This window comes from Melospiza melodia, chromosome 5 (genome assembly GCF_035770615.1).
Source record: "Melospiza melodia melodia isolate bMelMel2 chromosome 5, bMelMel2.pri, whole genome shotgun sequence".
NCBI classification, from domain to species: domain Eukaryota; kingdom Metazoa; phylum Chordata; class Aves; order Passeriformes; family Passerellidae; genus Melospiza; species Melospiza melodia.
In genome coordinates, this window is record NC_086198.1 from 56,282,516 (window position 1) to 56,304,452 (window position 21,937).

Below are 21,937 nucleotides of genomic sequence, written 5' to 3' on the forward strand. Positions count from 1 at the left end.
CTGCCAGCTTTTTGATGGCGGATTGCAGGAGCCACTTGGTACTATCAAACCATCCCAACTTGGCACTGGTGCCACCATGGGTCTGCTCACCATCCTGCCTATCGTAGCTTTTCAGGACCTAGCAGGTCACTCCCAGCCATAGGCGCCCAGACAAAAAGCTCGGCCCGTTTCCCTGGGAAACAAAAGTAAGCTGCCCCGCTTCTGGATGGCAGATTGCAGGAGCCACTTTGCACCATCAAACCAGCCCAACTTGGCACTGGTGCCACCTCTGGTCTGGGAACCATGCCGCGTATCGTGGATTCTAAGGAGCCAGCCGGCCACTCCCAGCCATAGGCCCCCAAACAGAAACAACGGCGCTTTTCCCTGGAAAACAAAACTCGCCTGCCAACTTTTTGATGGCAGATTGCAGGAGCCACTTGGTACTATCAAATCAGCCCAACTTGGCACTGGTGCCACCATGGGTCTGGTCACCATCCTGCCTATCGTAGCTTTTCAGGACCTAGCCGGTCACTCCAAGCCATAGGCGCCCAGACACAAAGCTCGGCCCGTTTCCCTGGCAAACAAATGTAAGCTGTCCCGCTTCTGGATGGCAGATTGCAGGATCCACTAGGTATTATCAAACCAGCCCGACTTGGCACTGGTGCCACCTCTGGTCTGGGAACCATCCTGCGTATCGTGGATTCTAAGCAGCCAGGCGGCCACTCCCAGCCACAGGCCCCCAAACACAAACAACGGCGCTTTTCCCTGGAAAACAAAACTCGCCTGCCAACATTTTGATGGCAGATTGCAGGAGCCACTTGGTACTATCAAACCAGCCCAACTTGGCACTGGTGCCACCATGGGTCTGCTCACCATCCTGCCTATCGTAGCTTTTCAGGAGCCAGCCGGTCACTCCAAGCCATAGGCCCCCAGACAAAAACCTCGGCCCGTTTCCCTGGCAAAGAAAAGTAAGCTGCCCCGCTTCTGGATGGCAGATTGCAGGAGCCACTTTGCACCATCAAACGAGCCAGACTTGGCACTTGTGCCACCTCTGGTCTGGGAACCATCCTGCGTATCGTGGATTCTAAGGAGCCAGCCGGCCACTCCCACCCACAGGCCCCCAAACAAAAACAACGGCGCTTTTCCCTGGAAAACAAAACTCGCCTGCCAACTTTTTGATGGCAGATTGCCGGAGCCACTTGGTACTATCAAACCAGCCCAACTTGACACTGGTGCCACCATGGGTCTGGTCACCATCCTGCCTATCGTAGCATTTCAGGAGCCAGCCGGTCACTCCCTGCCATAGGCCCCCAGACAAAAACCTTGGCCCGTTTCCCTGGCAAAAAAAATTAAGTTATCCCGCTACTGGATGGCAGATTGCAGGAGCCACTTTTCAACATCAAACCAGCCCAACTTGGCACTGGTGCCACCTCTGGTCTGGGAACCATGCTGCGTATCGTGGATTCTAAGGAGCCAGCCGGCCACTCCCAGCCACAGGCCCCCAAACAAAAACAACGGCGCTTTTCCCTGGAAAACAAAACTCGCCTGCCAACTTTTTGATGGCAGATTGCAGGAGCCACTTGGTACTATCAAACCAGCCCAACTTGACACTGGTGCCACCATGGGTCTGGTCACCATCCTGCCTATCGTAGCTTTTCAGGAGCCAGCGGGTCACTCCCAGCCATAGGCCCCCAGACACAAAGCTCGGCCCGTTTCCCTGACAAACAAAAGTAAGCTGTCCCGCTTCTGGATGGCAGATTCCAGGAGCCACTTGGTACTATCAAATCAGCCCAACTTGGCACTGGTGCCACCTCTGGTCTGGGAACCATCCTGCGTATCGTGGATTCTAATTAGCCATCCGTCCACTCCCAGCCACAGGCCCCCAAACGCAAACAGCGGCGCTTTACCCTGGAAAACAAAACTCGTCTGCCAACTTTTTGATGGCAGATTGCCGGAGCCACTTGGTACTATCAAACCAGCCCAACTTGGCACTGTTGCCACCTTGGGTCTGGGAACCATGCTGCGTATCGTGGAATATAAGGAGCCAGCCGGCCACTCCCTGCCACAGGCCCCCAAACACAAACAACGGCGCTTTTCCCTGGAAAACATAATTCCCCGGCCAACTATTTGATGGCAGATTGCAGGAGCCACTTGGTACTATCAAATCAGCCCAACTTGGCACTGGTTGCACCTCAGGTCTGGGAACCATCCTGCCTATCGTAGCTTTTCAGGAGCCAGCCGGTCACTCCCAGCCATAGGCGCCCAGACACAAAGCTCGGCCCGTTTCCCTGGCAAACCAAAGTAAGCTGCCCCGCTTCTTGATGGCAGATTGCAGGAACCACTTTTCACCATCAAAGTAGCCCGACTTGGAACTGGTGCCACCTCTGGTCTGGGAACCATGCTGCGTATCGTGGATTCTAAGGAGCCAGCCGGCCACTCCCAGCCACTGGCCCCCAAACACAAACAACGGCGCTTTTCCCTGGAAAACAAAACTCGCCTGCCAACTTTTTGATGGCAGATTGCAGGAGCCACTTGCTACTATCAAATCAGCCCGACTTGGCACTGGTGCCACCATGGGTCTGGTCACCATCCTGCCTATCGTAGCTTTTCAGGAGCCAGCCGGTCACTCCCAGCCATTGGCCCCCAGACAAAAACCTCGGCCCGTTTCCCTGGCAAACAAAAGTAAGCTGCCCCGCTTCTGCATGGCAGATTGCAGGAACCACTTGGTATTATAAAAACAGCCCGACTTGGCACTGGTGCCACCTCTGGTCTGGGAACCATGCTGCGTATCGGGGATTCCAAGGAGCCAGCCGGCCACTCCCACCCAAAGGCCCCCAAACACAAACAACGGCGCTTTTCCCTGGAAAACAAAACTCGCCTGCCAATATTTTGATGGCAGATTGCAGGAGCCACTTGGTACTATCAAACCAGCTCAACTTGGCACTGGTGCCACCATGGGTCTGGTCACCATCCTGCCTATCTTAGCTTTTCAGGACCTAGCAGGTCACTCCCAGCCATAGGTCCCCAGACACAAACCTCGGCCCGTTTCCCTGGCAAACAAAAGTAAGCTGCCCCGTTTCTGGATGGCATATTGCAGGAGCCACTTTTCACCATCAAACTAGCCCGACTTGGCACTGGTGCCACCTCAGGTCTGGGAACCATCCTGCGTATCGTGGATTCTAAGGAGCCAGCCGGCCACTCCCAGCCACAGGCCCCCAAACACAAACAACGGCGCTTTTCCCTGGAAAACAAAACTCGCCTGCCAAATTTTGACGGCAGATTGCAGGAGCCACTTGGTATTATCAAATCAGCCCAACTTGGGACTGGTGCCACCATGGGTCTGGTCACCATCCTGCCTATCGTAGCTTTTCAGGAGGCAGCCAGTCACTCCCAGCCATAGGCCCCCAGACAAAAACCTCGGCCCGTTTCCCTGGCAAACAAAAGTAAGCTGCCCTGCTTCTGGATGGCAGATTGCAGGAACCACTTGGTACTATCAAACCAGCCCAACTTGGCACTGGTGCCACCTTGGGTCTGGATACCATGCTGCGTATCGTGGATTCTAAGGAGCCAGCCGGTCACTCCCAGCCACAGGTCCCCAAACACAAACAACGGCGCTTTTCCCTGGAAAACAAAACTCTCCTGCCACCTTTTGATGGGAGATTGCAGGAGCCACTTGGTTTTATCAAATCAGACCAACTTGGCACTGGTGCCACCATGGGTCTGGTCACCATCCTGCCTATCGTAGCTTTTCAGGCGCCAGCCGGTCACTCCCAGCCATAGGCCCCCAGACACAAAGCTCGGCCCGTTTCCCTGACAAACAAAAGTAAGTTATCCCGCTTCTGGATGGCAGATTGCAGGAACCACTTGGTACTATCAAACCAGCCCGACTTGGCACTGGTGCCACCTCTGGTCTGGGAACCATCCTGCGTATCGTGGATTCTAATTAGCCATCCGTCCACTCCCAGCCACAGGCCCCCAAACAAAAACAACGGCGCTTTTCCCTGGAAAACAAAACTCGTCTGCCAACTTTTTGATGGCAGATTGCCAGAGCCACTTGGTACTATCAAACCAGCCCAACTTGGCACTGGCGCCACCTTGGGTCTGGGAACCATGCTGCGTATCGTGGATTATAAGGAGCCAGCCGGCCACTCCCTGCCACAGGCCCCCAAACACAAACCACAGCGCTTTTCCCTGGAAAACAAAATTCGCCGGCCAAATTTTTGATGGCAGATTGCAGGAGCCACTTGGTACAATCAAATCAGCCAAACTTGGCACTGGTGCCACCATGGGTCTGGTCACCATCCTGCCTATCGTAGCTTTTCAGGAGCCAGCCGGTCACTCCCAGCCATAGGCGCCCAGACACAAAGCCCTGCCCTTTTCCCTGGCAAACCAAAGTAAGCTGCCCCGCTTCTGGATGGCAGATTGCAGGAACCACTTTTCACCATCAAATAGCCCGACTTGGAACTGGTGCCATCTCTGGTCTGGGAACCATGCTGCGTATCGTGGATTCTAAGGAGCCAGCCGGCCACTCCCAGCCACTGGCCCCCAAACACAAACAACGGCGCTTTTCCCTGGAAAACAAAACTCGCCTGCCAACTTTTTGATGGCAGATTGCAGGAGCCACTTGGTACTATCAAACCAGCCCAACTTGGCACTTGTGCCACCATGGGTCTGGTCACCATCCTGCCTATCTTAGATTTTCAGGACCTAGCCGGTCACTCCCAGCCATAGGCCCCCAGACACAAAGCTCGACCCGTTTCCCTGGCAAACAAAAGTAAGCTGCCCCGCTTCTGGATGGCAGATTGTAGGAAGCACTTGGTACTATCAAACCAGCCCAACTTGGCACTGGTGCCACCTCTGGTCTGGGAACCATCCTGCGTATCGTGGATTCTAAGGAGACAGCCGGCCACTCCCAGCCATAGGCACCCAAACACAAACAACGGCGCTTTTCCCTGGAAAACAAAACTCGCCTGCCAACATTTTGATGGCAGATTGCAGGAGCCACTTGGTGCTATCAAACCAGCCCAACTTGGCACTTGTGCCACCATGGGTCTGCTCACCATCCTGCCTATCGTAGCTTTTCAGGAGCCAACCGCTCACTCCCAGCCAGAGGCCCCCCGACAAAAAGCTCGGCCCGTTTCCCTGGCAAACAAAAGTAAGCTGCCCCGCTTCTGGATGGCAGATTGCAGGAGCCACTTTGCACCATCATACTAGCCCGACTTGGCACTGGTGCCACCTTGGGTCTGGGAACCATCCTGCGTATCGTGGATTCTAAGGAGCCAGCCGGCCACTGCCAGCCACAGGCCCCCAAACAGAAACAACGGCGCTTTTCCCTGGAAAACAAAACTCGCCTGCCAAATTTTGACGGCAGATTGTAGGAGCCACTTGGTACTATCAAATCAGCCCAACTTGGGACTGGTGCCACCATGGGTCTGGTCATCATCCTGCCTATTGTAGCTTTCTAGGAGCCAGCCGGTCACTCCCAGCCATAGGCCCCCAGACACAAATCTCGGCCCGTTTCCCTGGCAAACAAAAGTAAGCTGCCCTGCTTCTGGATGGCAGATTGCAGGAACCACTTGGTACTATCAAACCAGCAATACTTGGCACTGGTGCCACCTTGGGTCTGGATACCATGCTGCGTATCGTGGATTCTAAGGAGCCAGCCGGCCACTCCCAGCCACAGGCCCCCAAACACAAACAACGGCGCTTTTCCCTGGAAAACAAAACTCTCCTGCCAACTTTTTGATGGCAGATTGCAGGAGCCACTTGGTTTTATCAAATCAGCCCAACTTGGCACTGGTGCCACCATGGGTCTGGTCACCATCCTGCCTATCGTAGCTTTTCAGGAGCCAGCCGGTCACTCCCAGCCATAGGCCCCCAGACAAAAAGCTCGGCCCGTTTCCCTGGCAAACAAAAGTAAGCTACCCCGCTTCTGGATGGCAGATTGCAGGAGCCATTTTGCACCATCAAACTAGCCCGTCTTGGCACTGGTGCCACCTCTGGTCTGGGAACCATCCTGCGTATCGTGGATTCTAATTAGCCAGCCGGCCACTCCCTACCACAGGCCCCCAAACAAAAACAACGGCGCATTTCCCTGGAAAACAAAACTCGCCTACCAACTATTTGATGGCAGATTACAGGAGCCACTTGGTACTATCAAACCAGCCCAACTTGGCACTGGTGCCACCATGGGTCTGGTCACCATCCTGCCTATCGTAGTTTTCAGGAGCCAGCCGGTCACTCGCAGCCATAGGCCCCCAGACACAATACTCGGCCCGTTTCCCTGGCAAACAAAAGTAAGCTGCCCCGCTTCTGGATGGCAGATTGCAGGAGCCACTTGGTACTATCAAACCAGCCCGACTTGGCACTGGTGCCACCTCTGGTCTGGGACCCATCCTGCGTATCGTGGATTCTAAGGAGCCAGTCGGCCACTCCCAGCCACAGGCCCCCAAACACAAACAACGGCCCGTTTCCGTGGCAAACAAAAGTAAGCTGCCCCGCTTCTGGATGGCAGATTGCAGGAACCACTTGGTAGTATCAAACCAGCAAAACTTGGCACTGGTGGCACCTCTTGTCTGGTAACCATGCTGCGTATCGTGGTTTCTAAGGAGCCAGCCGGGCACTCCCAACCACAGGCCCCCAAACACAAACAATGGCGCTTTTCCCTGGAAAACAAAACTCGCCTGCCAACTTTTTGATGGCAGATTGCAGGAGCCACTTGGTACTATCAAACCAGCCCAACTTGGCACTGGTGCCACCATGGGTGTGGTCACCATCCTGCCTATCGTAGCTTTTCAGGAGCAAGCCGGTCGCTCCCTGCCATAGGCCCCGAGACACAAAGCTCGGCCCGTTTCCCTGGCAAACAAAAGTAAGCACCCCCGCTTCTGGATGGCAGATTGCAGGAGCCACTTGGTACTATCAAACCAGCCCGACTAGGCACTGGTGCCACCTATGGTCTGGGAACCATCCTGCGTATCGTGGATTTTAAGGAGCCAGTCGGCCACTCCCAGCCATACGCCTCCAAACACAAACAACGGTCCGTTTCCCTGGCAAAGAAAAGTAAGCTGCCCCGCTTCTGGATGGCAGATTGCAGGAACCACTTGTTGCCAAGTTGGGGTGGTTTGATAGTACCAAGTGGCTCCTGCAATCTGCCATCAAAAAGTTGGCAAGCGAGTTTTGTACTCCAGCGAAAATCGCCGTTGTTTGTGTTTGGGGGCCTGTGGCTGGGAGTGGCCAGCTGTCTCCTTAGAATCCACGATACGCAGGATGGGTCCCAGACCAGAGGTGGCACCAGTGCCAAGTCGGGCTGGTTTGATGGTGCAAAGTGACTCCTGCAATCTGCCATCCAGAAGCGGGGTAGCTTACTTTTGTTTGCCAGGGAAACGGGCAGAGCTTTGTGTCTGGGGGCCTATGGCTGGGAGTGACCAGCTGGCTCCTGAAAAGCTACGATAGGCAGGATGGTGACCAGACCCATGGTGGCACCAGTGCCAAGTTGGGCTGGTTTGATAGTACCAAGTGGCTCCTGCAATCTGCCATCAAAATGTTGGCAGGTGAGTTTTGTTTTCCAGGGAAAAGCGCCGTTGTTTTTGTTTGGGGGCCTGTGGCTGGGAGTGGCCAGCTGGCTCCTTAGAATCCACGATACGCAGGATGGTTCCCAGACCAGAGGTGGCACCAGTGCCAAGTTGGGCTGGTTTGATGGTGCAAAGTGGCTCCTGCAATCTGCCATCCAGAAGCGGGGTAGCTTACTTTTGTTTGCCAGGGAAACGGGCCGAGGTTTGTGACTGGGGGCCAATGGCTGGGAGCACCGGCTGGCGCCTGAAAAGCTACGATAGGCAGGATGGTGACCAGACCCATGGTGGCACCAGTGCCAAGTTGGGCTGGTTTGATAGTACCAAGTGGCTCCTGCAATCTGCCATCAAAAAGTTGGCAGGCCAGTTTTGTTTTCCAGGGAAAAGCGCCGTTGTTTGTGTTTGGAGGCCTGTGGCTGGGAGTGGCCGGCTGCCTCCTTTGAACCCAGGATACGCAGGATGGTTCCCAGAGCCAAGGTGGCGTCAGTGCCAAGTTGGGCTGGTTTGATAGTACCAAGTGGCTCCTGCAATCTGCCATCCAGAAGCGGGACAGCTTAATTTTGTTTCCCAGGGAAACGGGCCGAGGTATTTGTCTGGGGGCCTATGGCTGGGAGTGACTGGCTGGCTACTGAAAAGCTACGATAGGCAGGATGGCTACCAGACTCATGGTGGCACCAGTGCCAAGTCGGGCTGGTTTGATAATACTAAATAGCTCCTGCAATCTGCCATCCAGACGCGGGGCAGCGGATTTTTGTTTGCTGGAGAAAAGTTCCGTGGTTTTTTTTTGGGGGTATATGGCTGGACGTGGCCGGCTGGCTCCTTAAAAAGCTCGATACGCAGGATTGTTCCCTGACCCAAGGTGGCATCAGTGCCAAGTCGGGCTGTTTTCGTAGTACCAAGTGCGTCCTGCAATTTGCCATCCAGAAGAGGGGCAGTTGAGTTTTGTTTGCCAGAGAAAAGGGCCGTGGTGTATTTTTGGGGGCATATGGTTGAGAGTGGCCGGCTGGCCCCTGAAAATCCACGATAGGCAGGATGGTTCCCAGAACCAAGGTGGCACCAGTGCCATGTTGGCCTGGTTTGATAGTACCATGTGGCTCCTGCAATCTGCCATCCTGAAGCGGGGCTGCTTACTTTTGTTTGCCAGGGAAACGGGCCGAGATATTTGTCTGGGGGCCTATGGCTGGGAGTGAGCGGCTGGCTCCTGAAAAGCTACGATAGGCAGGATGGTGACCAGACCCATGGTGGCACCAGTGCCAAGTTGGGCTGGTTTGATAGTACCAAGTGGCTCCTGCAATCTGCCATCAAAATGTTGGCAGGCGAGTTTTGTTTTCCAGGGAAAAGCGCCCTTGTTCTTGTTTAGAGGCCTGTGGCTGGGAGTGGCCGGCTGCCTCCTTTGAACCCAGGATACGCAGGATGGTTCCCAGAGCCAAAGTGGCACCAGTGCCAAGTTGGGCTGGTTTGATAATACCAAGTGGCTCCTGCAATCTGCCATCCAGAAGCGGGACAGCTTACTTTTGTTTCCCAGGGAAACGGGCCGAGGTATTTGTCTGGGGGCCTATGGCTGGGAGTGACCGGCTGGCTACTGAAAAGCTACGATAGGCAGGATGGTTACCAGACTCATGGTGGCACCAGTGCCAAGTCGGGCTGGTTTGATAATACTAAATAGCTCCTGAAATCTGCCATTCAGACGCGCGGCAGCGGATTTTTGTTTGCTGGAGAAAAGTTCCGTGGTTTTTTTTGGGGGTATATGGCTGGACGTGGCTGGCTGGCTCCTTAAAAAGAACGATACGCAGGATTGTTCCCTGACCCAAGGTGGCATCAGTGCCAAGTCGGGCTGTTTTCGTAGTACCAAGTGCGTCCTGCAATTTGCCATCCAGAAGAGGGGCAGTTGAGTTTTGTTTGCCAGAGCAAAGGGCCGTGGTATGTGTTTGGGGGCATATGGCTGAGAGTGGCCGGCTGGCCCCTGAAAATCCACGATAGGCAGGATGGTTCCCAGAGCCAAGGTGGCACCAGTGCCATGTTGGCCTGGTTTGATAGTACCATGTGGCTCCTGCAATCTGCCATCCAGAAGCGGGGCAGCTTACTTTTGTTTGCCAGGGAAACGGGCCGAGGTTTGTGTCTGGGGGCCTATGGCTGGGAGTGACCGGCTGGCTCCTGAAAAGCTACGATAGGCAGGATGGTGACCAGACCCAAAGTGGCACCAGTACCAAGTTGGGCTGGTTTGATAGTACCAAGTGGCTCCTGCAATCTGCCATCAAAAAGTTGGCAGGCGAGTTTTGTTTTCCAGGGAAAAGCGCCGTTGTTTTTGTTTAGAGGCCTGTGGCTGGGAGTGGCCGCCTGTCCTCGTAGAATCTACGTTACGCAGCATGGTTCCCAGAGCCAAGGTGGCACGAGGGCCAAGTCGGGCAGGTTTGATAGTACCAAATGCATCCTGCAATCTGCCATCCAAAAGCGGGGCAGTTTACTTTTGTTTGCCAGGGAAACGGGCCGAGGTTTGTGTCTGGGGGCCTATGGCAGGGAGTGACCGTCTGGCTCCTGAAAAGCTACGATAGGCAGGATGTTTACCAGACCCATGGTGGCACCAGTGCCAAGTTGGGCTGATTTGATAGTACCAAGTGGCTCCTGCAATCTGCCATCCAGAATCGGGGCAGCTTACTTTTGTTTTCCAGGGAAACAGGCCGAGATTTGTGTCTGGGGTCTATGGCTGGGAGTGACCGGCTGGCTCCTGAAAAGCTACGATAGGCAGGATGGTGACCAGACCCATGGTGGCACCAGTGCCAAGTTGGGCTGGTTTGATAGCACCAAGTGGCTCCTGCAATCTGCCATCAAAATGTTGGCAGGCGAGTTTTGTTTTCCAGGGAACAGCGCCGTTGTTTGTGTTTGGGCGCCTGTGGCTCACAGTGGCCGGGTGGCTGCTTAGAATCCACGATACGCAGGATGGTTCCCAGACCCAAGGTGGCACCAGTGCCATGTCGGGCTGGATTGACACTACCAAGTGGCTCCTGCAATCTGCCATCCAGAATCGGGGCAGCTTAATTTTGTTTGCCAGGGAAACGGTCCGAGGTTTTTGTCTGGGGGCCTATGGCTGAGAGTGACCGGCTGGCTCCTGAAATGCTACAATAGGCAGGATGGTTCCCAGACCCATAGTGGCACCAGTGCCAAGTTGGGATGATTTGATAGTACCAAGTGGCTCCTGCAATCTGCCATCAAAAAGCTGGCAGGCGAGTTTTGTTTTCCAGGGAAAAGCGCCGTTGTTTGTGTTTGGGGGCCTGTGGCTGGGAGTGGCCGGCTGGCTCCTTAGAATCCACGATATGCAGGATTGTTCCCAGACCCAAGGTGGCACCAGTGCCAAGTCGGGCTGGTTTGATGGTGCAAAGTGGCTCCTGCAATCTGCCATCCAGACGCGGGGCAGCGGATTTTTGTTTCCATGAGAAATGATCCGTGGTTTGTTTTTGGGGGTATATGGCTGGGCGTGGCCGGCTGGCTCCTTAAAAAGCTCGATATGCAGGATGCTTCCCTGACACAAGGTGGCACCAGTGCCACGTCGGGCGGTTTTCGTAGTAGAAAGTGCGTCCTAAAATTTGCCATCCAGAAGAGGGGCAGTTGAGTTTTGTTTGCCAGAGAAAAGGGCCGTGGTTTGTTTTTGGGGGCATATGGCTGAGAGTGGCCGGCTGGCCCCTGAAAATCCACGATAGGCAGGATGGTTCCCAGACCAGAGGTGTCACCAGTGCCAAGTCGGGCTGGTTTGATAGTACTAAATAGCTCCTGCAATCTGCCATGCAGAAGCGGGGCAGCTTACTTTTGTTTGCCAGGGAAAAGGGCCGAGGTTTGTGTTTGGGGGCCTATGGCTGCGAGTGACCGGCTGGCTCCTGAAAAGCTACGATAGGCAGGATGGTGACCAGACCCATGGTGGCACCAGTGCCAAGTTGGGCTGCTTTGATAGTACCAAGTGGCTCCGGCAATCTGCCATCAAAAAGTTGGCAGGCGAGTTTTGTTTTCCAGGGAAAAGCGCCGTTGTTTGTGTTTGGGGGCCTGTGGCTGGGAGCGGCCAGCTGGCTCCTTAGAACCCACGATACGCAGGATGGTTCCCAGACCAGAGGTGGCACCAGTGCCAAGTTGGGCTGGTTTGATGGTGCAAAGTGGCTCCTGCAATCTGCCATCCAGAAGCGGGGAAGCTTACTTTTGTTTGCCAGGGAAACGGGCCGAAATATTTGTCTAGGGGCCTCTGGCTGGGGGTGGCTGGCTGGCACCTGAAAAGCTACGATAGGCAGGATGGTGACCAGACCCATGGTGGCACCAGTGCCAAGTTGCGCTGGTTTGATAGTACCAAGTGGCTCCTGCAATCTGCCATCAAATGTTTGGCAGGCGAGTTTTGTTTTCCAGGGAAAAGCGCCGTTGTGTGTGTTTTGGGGCCTGTGGCTGGGAGTGGCCAGCTGGCTCCTTAGAATCCACGATACGCAGGATGGTTCCCAGACCCAAGGTGGCACCAGTGCCAAGTCGGGCTGGTTTGTTAGTACCAAGTGGTTCCTGCAATCTGCCATCCAGAAGCGGGGCAGCTGAATTTTGTTTGCCAGACAAAAAGGCTGTTGTTTGTGTTTCGGGGCCTGTGGCTGGGAGTGGCCGGCTGGCTCCTGAAAATCCATGATACGCAGCATGGTTCCCAGACCCAAGGTGGCACCAGTGCCAAGTAGGGCTGGTTTCATAGTACCCAGTGTCTCCTGCAATCTGCCATCCAGAAGAGGGGCAGTTGAGTTTTGTTTTCCAGAGAAAAGGGCCGTGGTTTGTGTTTGGGGCCTATGGCTGAGAGTGACCAGCTGGCCCCTGAAAATCCACGATAGGAAGGATGGTTCCCAGATCCAAGGTGGCAGCAGTGCCATGTTGTGCTGGTGTGATAGTCCCAAGTGGCTCCGGCAATCTGCCATCCAGAAGCGGGGCAGCTGAATTTTGTTTGCCAGAGAAAAAGGCTGTGGTTTGTGTTTGGGGGCCTGTGGCTGGGAGTGGCCGGCTGGCTCTTGAACATCCATGATACGCAGCATGGTTCCCAGACCCAAGGTGGCACCAGTGCCAAGTGGGGCTGGTTTCACAGTGTCAAGTGCCTCCTGCAATCTCCCATCCAGAAGCGGGGCAGCTGAGTTTTGTTTGCCTGTGAAACGGGCCGTTGTTTTTGATTGGGGTCTGTGGCCGAGAGTGTTCGGCTGGCTCCTGACAACCCACAATACGCAGGATGGTTCCCAGACCCAAGATGGCACCAGTGCCAAGTCGGGCTGGTTTGATAGTACCAAGTGGCTCCTGCAATCTGCCATCCAGAAGCGGTGCAGTTGAGTTTTGTTTGCCAGAGAAAAGGGCCGTGGGTTGTGTTTGGGGGCATATGGCTGGGAGTGGCCGGCTGTCTCATTAAAAAGATCGATACGCAGGATGGTTCCCAGACCCAAGGTGGCACCAGTGCCAAGTCGGGCTGTTTTTATAGTACCAAGTGCGTCCTGCAATTTGCCATCCAGGAGAGGGGCAGTGGAGTTTTGTTTGCCAGAGAATAGCGCAGATGTTTGTGTTTGGGGGCTTGTGGCTGGGAGTGGCCGACTGGCGCCTTAGAATCTGTGTTACGCAGCATGGTTCCCAGACCAGAGGTGGCACCAGTGCCAAGTTGGGCTGGTTTGATAGTACCAAGTGGCTCCTGCAATCTGCCATCCAGAAGCGGGGCAGCTTACTTTTGTTTGCCAGGGAAACGGGCCGAGGTTTGTGACTTGGGACCTAAGGCTGGGAGTGACCGGCTGGCTCCTGGAAAGCTACAATAGGCAGGATGGTGACCAGACCCATGGTGGCACCAGTGCCAAGTTGGGCTGGTTTGATAGTACCAAGTAGCTCCTGCAATATGCCATCAAAAAGTTGGCAGGCGAGTTTTGTTTTCCAGGGAAAAGCGCCGTTGTTTGTATTTGGGGGCTTGTGGCTGGGAGTGGCCGGCTCGCTCCTTTGAACCCACGATACGCAGGATGGTTCCCAGACCCAAGGTGGCACCAGTGCCAAGTTGGGCTGGTTTGATACTACCAAGTGCGTCCTGCAATCTGCCATCCAGAAGCGGGGCAGCTTAATTTTGTTTGCCAGGGAAACGGGCCGTGGGTTTTGTATGGGGGCCTATGGCTGAGAGTGGCCGGCTGGCTCCTGAAAATCCACGCTAGGCAGCATGGTTCCCAGATGCAAGGTGGCACCAGTGCCAAGTCGGGCTGGTTTGATGGTGCAAAGTGGCTCCTGCAATCTGCCATCCAGAAGCGGGGCAGCTGAGTTTTGTTTGCCAGAGAAAAATTCCGTGGATTGTTTTTGGGGGCATATTGCTTGGAGTGGCCGGCTGGCTCCTTAAAATGCTCGATACGCATGATGGTTCCCAGGTCCAAGGTGTCACCACTACCAAGTCGGCCTGCGGTTTTAGTATCAAGTTCATCCTGCAATTTGCCATCCAGAAGAGGGGCAGTTGAGTTTTGTTTGCCAGAGAAACGGGCCGAGGTTTCTGTTTGGGGACATATGGCTGAGAGTGGCCGGGTGGCCCCTGAATATCCACGATACACAGCATGGTTCCCAGATCAGAGGTGGCACCAGTGCCAAGTCGGGCTGGTTTGATAGTCCCAAGTGTCTCCTGCAATCTGCCATCCAGAAGCGGGGCAGCTTACTTTTGTTTGCCAGAGAAATAGGCCTAGGTTTTTGTCTGGGGGCCTATGGCTAGGAGTGGCCGGCTGGCTCCTAAGAATCCACGATACGCAGGATGTTTCCCAGACCCAAGGTGGCACCAGTGCCAAGTCGGGCTGGTTTGATAGTACCAAGTGGCTCCTGCAAACTCCATCAAAATGTTGGCAGACGTGTTTTGTTTTCCAGGGAACAGCGCCGTTGATTTTGTTTGGGGACCTGTGGCTGGGAGTGGCCGGCTGGCTCCTTAGAATCCACGATACGCAGGATGGTTCCCAGACCCAAGGTGGCACCAGTGCCAAGTCGGGCTGGTTTGATTACACCAAGTGGCTCCTACAATCTGCCATCCAGAAGTGAGGCAGCTAAGTTTTGTTTGCCAGAAAAAAGGGCCGTGGTTTTTGTTGGGGGCCTGTGGCTGGGAGTAGCCGGCTGGCTCCTTAAAATCCACGATAGGCTGGATGGTTCCCAGACCCAAGGTGGCACCAGTGCCAAGTTGGTCTGGTTTGATAGTACCAAGTGGCTCCTGCAATCTGCCATCCAGAAGCGGGGCAGCTTACTTTTGTTTGCCAGAGAAATAAGCCTAGGTTTTTGTTTGGGGGCCTGTGGCTAGGAGTGGCCGGCTGGCTCCTAAGAATCCACGATACGCAGGATGTTTCCCAGACCCAAGGTGGCACCAGTGCCAAGTCGGGCTGGTTTGATAGTACCAAGTGGCTCCTGCAAACTCCATCAAAAAGTTGGCAGGCGTGTTTTGTTTTCCAGGGAACAGCGCCGTTGATTTTGTTTGGGGGCCTGTGGCTGGGAGTGGCCGGCTGGCTCCTTAGAATCCACGATACGCAGGATGGTTCCCAGACCCAAGGTGGCACCAGTGCCAAGTCGGGCTGGTTTGATTACACCAAGTGGCTCCTGCAATCTGCCATCCAGAAGTGAGGCAGCTAAGTTTTGTTTGCCAGAAAAAAGGGCCGTGGTTTTTGTTGGGGGCCTGTGGCTGGGAGTGGCCGGCTGGCTCCTTAGAATCCACCATACGCAGGATGGTTCCCAGACCCAAGGTGGCACCAGTGCCAAGTCGGGCTGGTTTGATAGTCCCAAGTGGCTCCTGCAATCTGCCATCCAGACGGGGGGCAGCGGATTTTTGTTTCCATGAGAAATGGTCCGTGGTTTGTTTTTGGGGGTATATGGCTGGGCCTGGCCGGCTGGCTCCTTAAAAAGCTCGATATGCAGGATGGTTCCCTGACACAAGGTGGCACCAGTGCCACGTCGGGCGGTTTTCGTAGTACAAAGTGCGTCCTAAAATTTGCCATCCAGAAGAGGGGCAGTTGAGTTTTGTTTGCCAGAGAAAAGGTCCGTGGTTTGTTTTTGGGGGCATATGGCTGAGAGTGGCTGGCTGGCCCCTGAAAATCCACGATACACAGGATGGTTCCCAGATCCAAGGTGGCACCTGTGCCAAGTCGGGCTGATTTGATAGTACTAAGTAGCTCCTGCAATCTGCCATCCAGAAGCGGGGCAGCTTACTTTTGTTTGCCAGGGAAACGGGCCGAGGTTTGTGTTTGGGGGCCTATGGCTGAGAGTGACCGGCTGGCTCCTGAAAAGCTACGATAGGCAGGATGGTGACCAGACCCATGGTGGCACCAGTGCCAAGTTGGGCTGGTTTGATAGTACCAAGTGGTTCCTGCAATCTGCCATCCAGAAGCAGGGCAGCTGAGTTTTGTTTGCCAGAGAAAAGGGCCTTGGTTTGTGTTTGGGGGCATATGGCTGGGTGTGTCCAGCTGGCTCCTTAAAATGCACGATATGCAACATGGCTCCCAGACCCAAGGTGGCACCAGTGCCAAGTTGGGCTGGTTTGATAGTACCAAGTGGCTCCTGCAATCTTCCATGATCACGTGGAGAAATACTTTCTGGTTTCAGCCTCATGCTCTTTCTTCTCTCCCTCAACTTCTCTATCACCTCTCATCTGGTTCACATGCGCTGTCTTCAAGGTCCGCAGGCTACTTTTCACAGAATCTTCTGGCCTGATGAAGTAAGAATGATGAATAGAACAGAGCTGGGATCTATTTTCCAGTTTGGATAAAATGCATTCTGCACACAAATCCAAGGAGAACGGGCTGCCCCGATGCCCAGAAAATCTTTCACTCCTGCTAGTGTTCTACGTCAACCGCAACTTAGTCTGAAAGAAAAGCTTTTTCTCTGAGAGCATCTGAGAGGTTTGCATGAAGCACTGATATCTGACATATGCAATTTTGAATAGGAGAGGAAAAAGAAAATGGCAAGGAGTTTTTAATTTTAGTGGTTTCAATTTTAATTTCCGTGCACTTTTTCAAAACTTGTCAGCTCAAATGCCCATCAACATCTTTTAGTCATCTGTAAGTCAGTATTCATATAAAATGTGCTTCAAATCCAAAGAATTTCAAATTTGCACTCCAAGCTTCTATGCCTAGATTTATGATTTCCTACACATATTAGATGAAAGGAAGGCCTTTTTTACTGTGGGAGTGCTGGAACACTGGAACAGGTTGCCCAGAGAAGTTGTGGGTGTCCCATCCCTGAAAGTATTCAAGGTCGCCTTGGACGGGGCTTGGAGCAGCAACAAAGGAGAAGCTTGATGGTAGAGAAACAAAGTTGGACTATAGAAGAAACTCGGATTGAAGTATAGGATCAAGTTTTCTCTCAGCTCTTGGGGTAAATTCAAAGTTGTACAAAATGACATTTATCTGTGCTATTCACTACTGTAACAGAAAGTTTCATGAAAACTGTACAGAAGATAGTAAATTTTAAAAGAGATAAGAATTACAGCATAAAATCCATGGGATAGGTTACAACATGAGACACTCTCTAAGAGAAAATCTCTTTGTTTCAGCACTTCATCGGGGTAAGATTTCATGAAGTGCCAAAGAAGGCGGCAAAATATCATTCGGGACATTATTTACTGGAATTCAGCCTGGCCATTAGTAGGAACTGCCTTTGAACATATCATGTAGATATACCACACACACTTTCCCTTCACTGAAAAATTACTGTTTACAACAAATAAGCAATTGACGATCAAAATTGATTGAAAGCATCTTAAACATGTCAAGTATTTCATTGTAGATGATCTGTGATCCAAATGCTTCTTCCACCTTCGAGAGGGACAGAAGAATTCTTCCATATCATGATGGTTTAAAATTGTATCAACCAATGTTTTCTGCTGAAAAGATATCATCTATTTTTTTCTATTTTTGGAAGAAAATATTCCTAGACATACAACAGGTGAGAACTAAGTAATTTTAAAGAAACAAATGAAATGAAAATATTCTGTAAATAGAATGAAATGAAAAGCTGTGTTTTAAATAGGAGCTAAATATTAAACAGAATTTTTGTACCAGGCATTTGAATTACTGCACCAGCTCTTTTGCCCATCAAGAGAGGCATTTAGCATTTCAGTCTTTTCCAAGGTGTTCATGATCTGCTATGCTGATCTCTGTGTGTGCCTAGGTGTGTGTGGAGGGGGGGGCATATGAAGGGGAGTGTGTATGTTTGCTTTACAATTGTTGTGGCAGATTCATGCCTCAGCTCCACATTTTGTTTTAAAAAGGTCACACCGAGTGGATATGAAGTTTACTATCAACAAGAGATCGATTCCCAAATCATCCATTTGACTCTCCCTTATAAATCATGTGCTTTGTTGCATATTTATCAAATATACTTTCAAGCCAGATGGAGGAAGGAGGATGTGGGAATCCCTCCACCATCTTGCAACTTTTATGTAAGTAGGTTTTCAAGAAAATCATCATTTCTCTTTTAAATATGTCTGGAACAGGCATGATGGTAGTGTCAACCTGTTGGAGTTTTTGTTGCTGGAAGAAGTTGTACAAAAGGATTGGTTTTTACATTGACCAGTTACTGAATCAAGCGCAGGAATACATTGGAAATTTAGCTGGGGGTTCCTTTTCCCAGCAGACTACTTCTAGAACGAGCTTGTACACTGAAGCTGACTCTTTTGCTCTCTTTTTGTTTCTTTCCTATTTTCTTGGCTTCTTTGCCACTATCTAGACAATTTTGGAACTTTGTTCCCAACTAAAATGGTTTCAATAGTCTGATTGTGATCATACATTTTTACAAGGAATTTTTAAAATCTTTCCTCGAGTCCAGAAAGTCAAGGACTTAGATCTTTTTCTTCCCTTATCAATATTGCCATGAAATTGATAAATAAAGACCAACTCTTTATTTTTGTTTTTAACCCACGTAGATAATTCCCATCCATTAATCCATTTTGTGGACCAATAGCTGCCATTCTGATGGAAGCTGTCACTTCTTAACAATAGGCATTCTGTGACTATGTTGACTGCACTTTGGGTGAAGATCCTAACTGGTCTTAGATATACATAGGGAGAAATTTGCTCAGCCAGTGTCAGTCTTAAGCATGCGTATCAGAAGATCTTTCTAGAGCTGGGAATTTTCCCATGAAAGGGATTCAGTTAGGGAAGAGACACTTGTGCCAGAGTTTTACATTCTTCTTGAACACTGCTTAAGGAACTTAGATGCCATGTCCATTTGGATCTCTGTCTGCACAGAACTTTGTCATGCCAGCGCTTTGAAATGCATCTTGAAGAGAATTCACTAGCACAGAATGAAAGAGAGTGGAAGGGGTTGGTGGGGCTAACCAGGCCCAACCCCCCTGCCTAAACCAGGATACCTAGAGCCTCTTGCCCAGGATTCTATCTGGGTGTACTTTTAATGTCTTCAAAGATCCAGGCTCCACAATCTTTCTGGGCAGTCTGTGCCGTGGTTCAGTCACCCTGACAGTAAAGAAACATTTACTGATGTTCAAAGGCAATCTCCTGTATTTCAGTGTGTGCCCACTGCCTCTTGTCTTTTCCCTCAGCATCACTGAAAAGACACTGATTCCCTCCCCTTTGCACTATTGCTTCCATATGTATGTGTGATGCCATGTAGAGGTATGTCAAAAACCTCCCTGAAGCCCAGGCAGATAATATTCCCTTCATCTACCAGTCAAGTTGATTCATCAGAGGAGTTTAAAGTGATGTTCAGCATGAAATTCCCCTGAAAAATATTGCTAACTACATTATTTGGTCATCTGTCATGTGCCTGGCAAGGATTTCCAGGAAGAGCTGCTTCATCAACTTCCTGGGGATAAAAAAGAGGCTGGCTGGTTTGTACTATGGCGAGTCCTCTTAATTGCCTTTTTTGAAGATGGGTGTCATTTGCTAACATCCACTCTTTAGCTCCTCTTCTCATCTACACCTCGGCAAAAAGCTTTTCCACTATGTCTGGCTAGGAAAAACTGTGCCAGCACAGAAAACATCTCCCATCGTGTTCTAGAAGTTGCACGGATGTCTGCCAAGTGTTTGGCAGGAAGAAAAGAAAAGTTGTCCAAAACAGCTTCCAATCGAATGTTCCTGTGATTGGAAAAGTCAGGAGAGTGCAAAGGTACTGTTTTCTATCAGTTGGCAAGGTGCGCACACAATCCCAGTGTTGTACAGCTTGCTTCTTCACCTTCCCGAAGCTGCCGCTCTCGCCGGCTGCCGGAGCCCAAGAAGCGGCTTCTTCGCGCAAAGACGATTGTGCCGCTCACAGTGCTCTCCTTAGCGCGGCTTCTGCCGAAAGACGCCCGGCAGCGGCTCTTACCTCCGGAGAGCATCCTACCTTCGTCTTTAGCTCCTCTTCTCATCTACACCTCGGCAAAAAGCTTTTCCACTATGTCTGGCTAGGAAAAACTGTGCCAGCACAGAAAACATCTCCCATCGTGTTCTAGAAGTTGCACGGATGTCTGCCAAGTGTTTGGCAGGAAGAAAAGAAAAGTTGTCCAAAACAGCTTCCAATCGACTGTTCCTACGATTGGAAAAGTCAGGAGAGTGCAAAGGTACTGTTTTCTATCAGTTGGCAAGGTGCGCACACAATCCCAGTGTTGTACAGCTTGCTTCTTCACCTTCCCGAAGCTGCCGCTCTCGCCGGCTGCCGGAGCCCAAGAAGCGGCTTCTTCGCGCAAAGACGATTGTGCCGCTCACAGTACTCCCCTTAGCGCGGCTTCTGCCGAAAGACGCCCGGCAGCGGCTCTTACCTCCTGAGAGTGGCAGCTTCGGGAAGGTGAAGAAGCAAGCTGTACAACACTGGGATTGTGTGCGCACCTTGCCAACTGATAGAAAACAGTACCTTTGCACTCTCCTGACTTTTCCAATCACAGGAACATTCGATTGGAAGCTGTTTTGGACAACTTTTCTTTTCTTCCTGCCAAACACTTGGCAGACATCCGTGCAACTTCTAGAACACGATGGGAGATGTTTTCTGTGCTGGCACAGTTTTTCCTAGCCAGACATAGTGGAAAAGCGTTTTGCCGAGGTGTAGATGAGAAGAGGAGCTAAAGACGAAGGTAGGATGCTCTCCGGAGGTAAGAGCCGCTGCCGGGCGTCTTTCGGCAGAAGCCGCGCTAAGGAGAGCACTGTGAGCGGCACAATCGTCTTTGCGCGAAGAAGCCGCTTCTTGGGCTCCGGCAGCCGGCGAGAGCGGCAGCTTCGGGAAGGTGAAGAAGCAAGCTGTACAACACTGGGATTGTGTGCGCACCTTGCCAACTGATAGAAAACAGTACCTTTGCACTCTCCTGACTTTTCCAATCACAGGAACATTCGATTGGAAGCTGTTTTGGACAACTTTTCTTTTCTTCCTGCCAAACACTTGGCAGACATCCGTGCAACTTCTAGAACACGATGGGAGATGTTTTCTGTGCTGGCACAGTTTTTCCTAGCCAGACATAGTGGAAAAGCGTTTTGCTAAGATGTAGACGACAAGAGAGGCTAAAGAGTGGATGTTAGCAAATGACACCCATCTTCAAAAAAGGCAATTAAGAGGACTCGCCATAGTACAAACCAGCCAGCCTCTTTTTTATCCCCAGGAAGTTGATGAAGCAGCTCTTCCTGGAAATCCTTGCCAGGCACATGACAGATGACCAAATAATGTAGTTAGCAATATTTTTCAGGGGAATTTCATGCTGAACATCACTTTAAACTCCTCTGATGAATCAACTTGACTGGTAGATGAAGGGAATATTATCTGCCTGGGCTTCAGGGAGGTTTTTGACATACCTCTACATGGCATCACACATACATATGGAAGCAATAGTGCAAAGGGGAGGGAATCAGTGTCTTTTCAGTGATGCTGAGGGAAAAGACAAGAGGCAGTGGGCACACACTGAAATACAGGAGATTGCCTTTGAACATCAGTAAATGTTTCTTTACTGTCAGGGTGACTGAACCACGGCACAGACTGCCCAGAAAGATTGTGGAGCCTGGATCTTTGAAGACATTAAAAGTACACCCAGATAGAATCCTGGGCAAGAGGCTCTAGGTATCCTGGTTTAGGCAGGGGGGTTGGGCCTGGTTAGCCCCACCAACCCCTTCCACTCTCTTTCATTCTGTGCTAGTGAATTCTCTTCAAGATGCATTTCAAAGCGCTGGCATGACAAAGTTCTGTGCAGACAGAGATCCAAATGGACATGGCATCTAAGTTCCTTAAGCAGTGTTCAAGAAGAATGTAAAACTCTGGCACAAGTGTCTCTTCCCTAACTGAATCCCTTTCATGGGAAAATTCCCAGCTCTAGAAAGATCTTCTGATACGCATGCTTAAGACTGACACTGGCTGAGCAAATTTCTCCCTATGTATATCTAAGACCAGTTAGGATCTTCACCCAAAGTGCAGTCAACATAGTCACAGAATGCCTATTGTTAAGA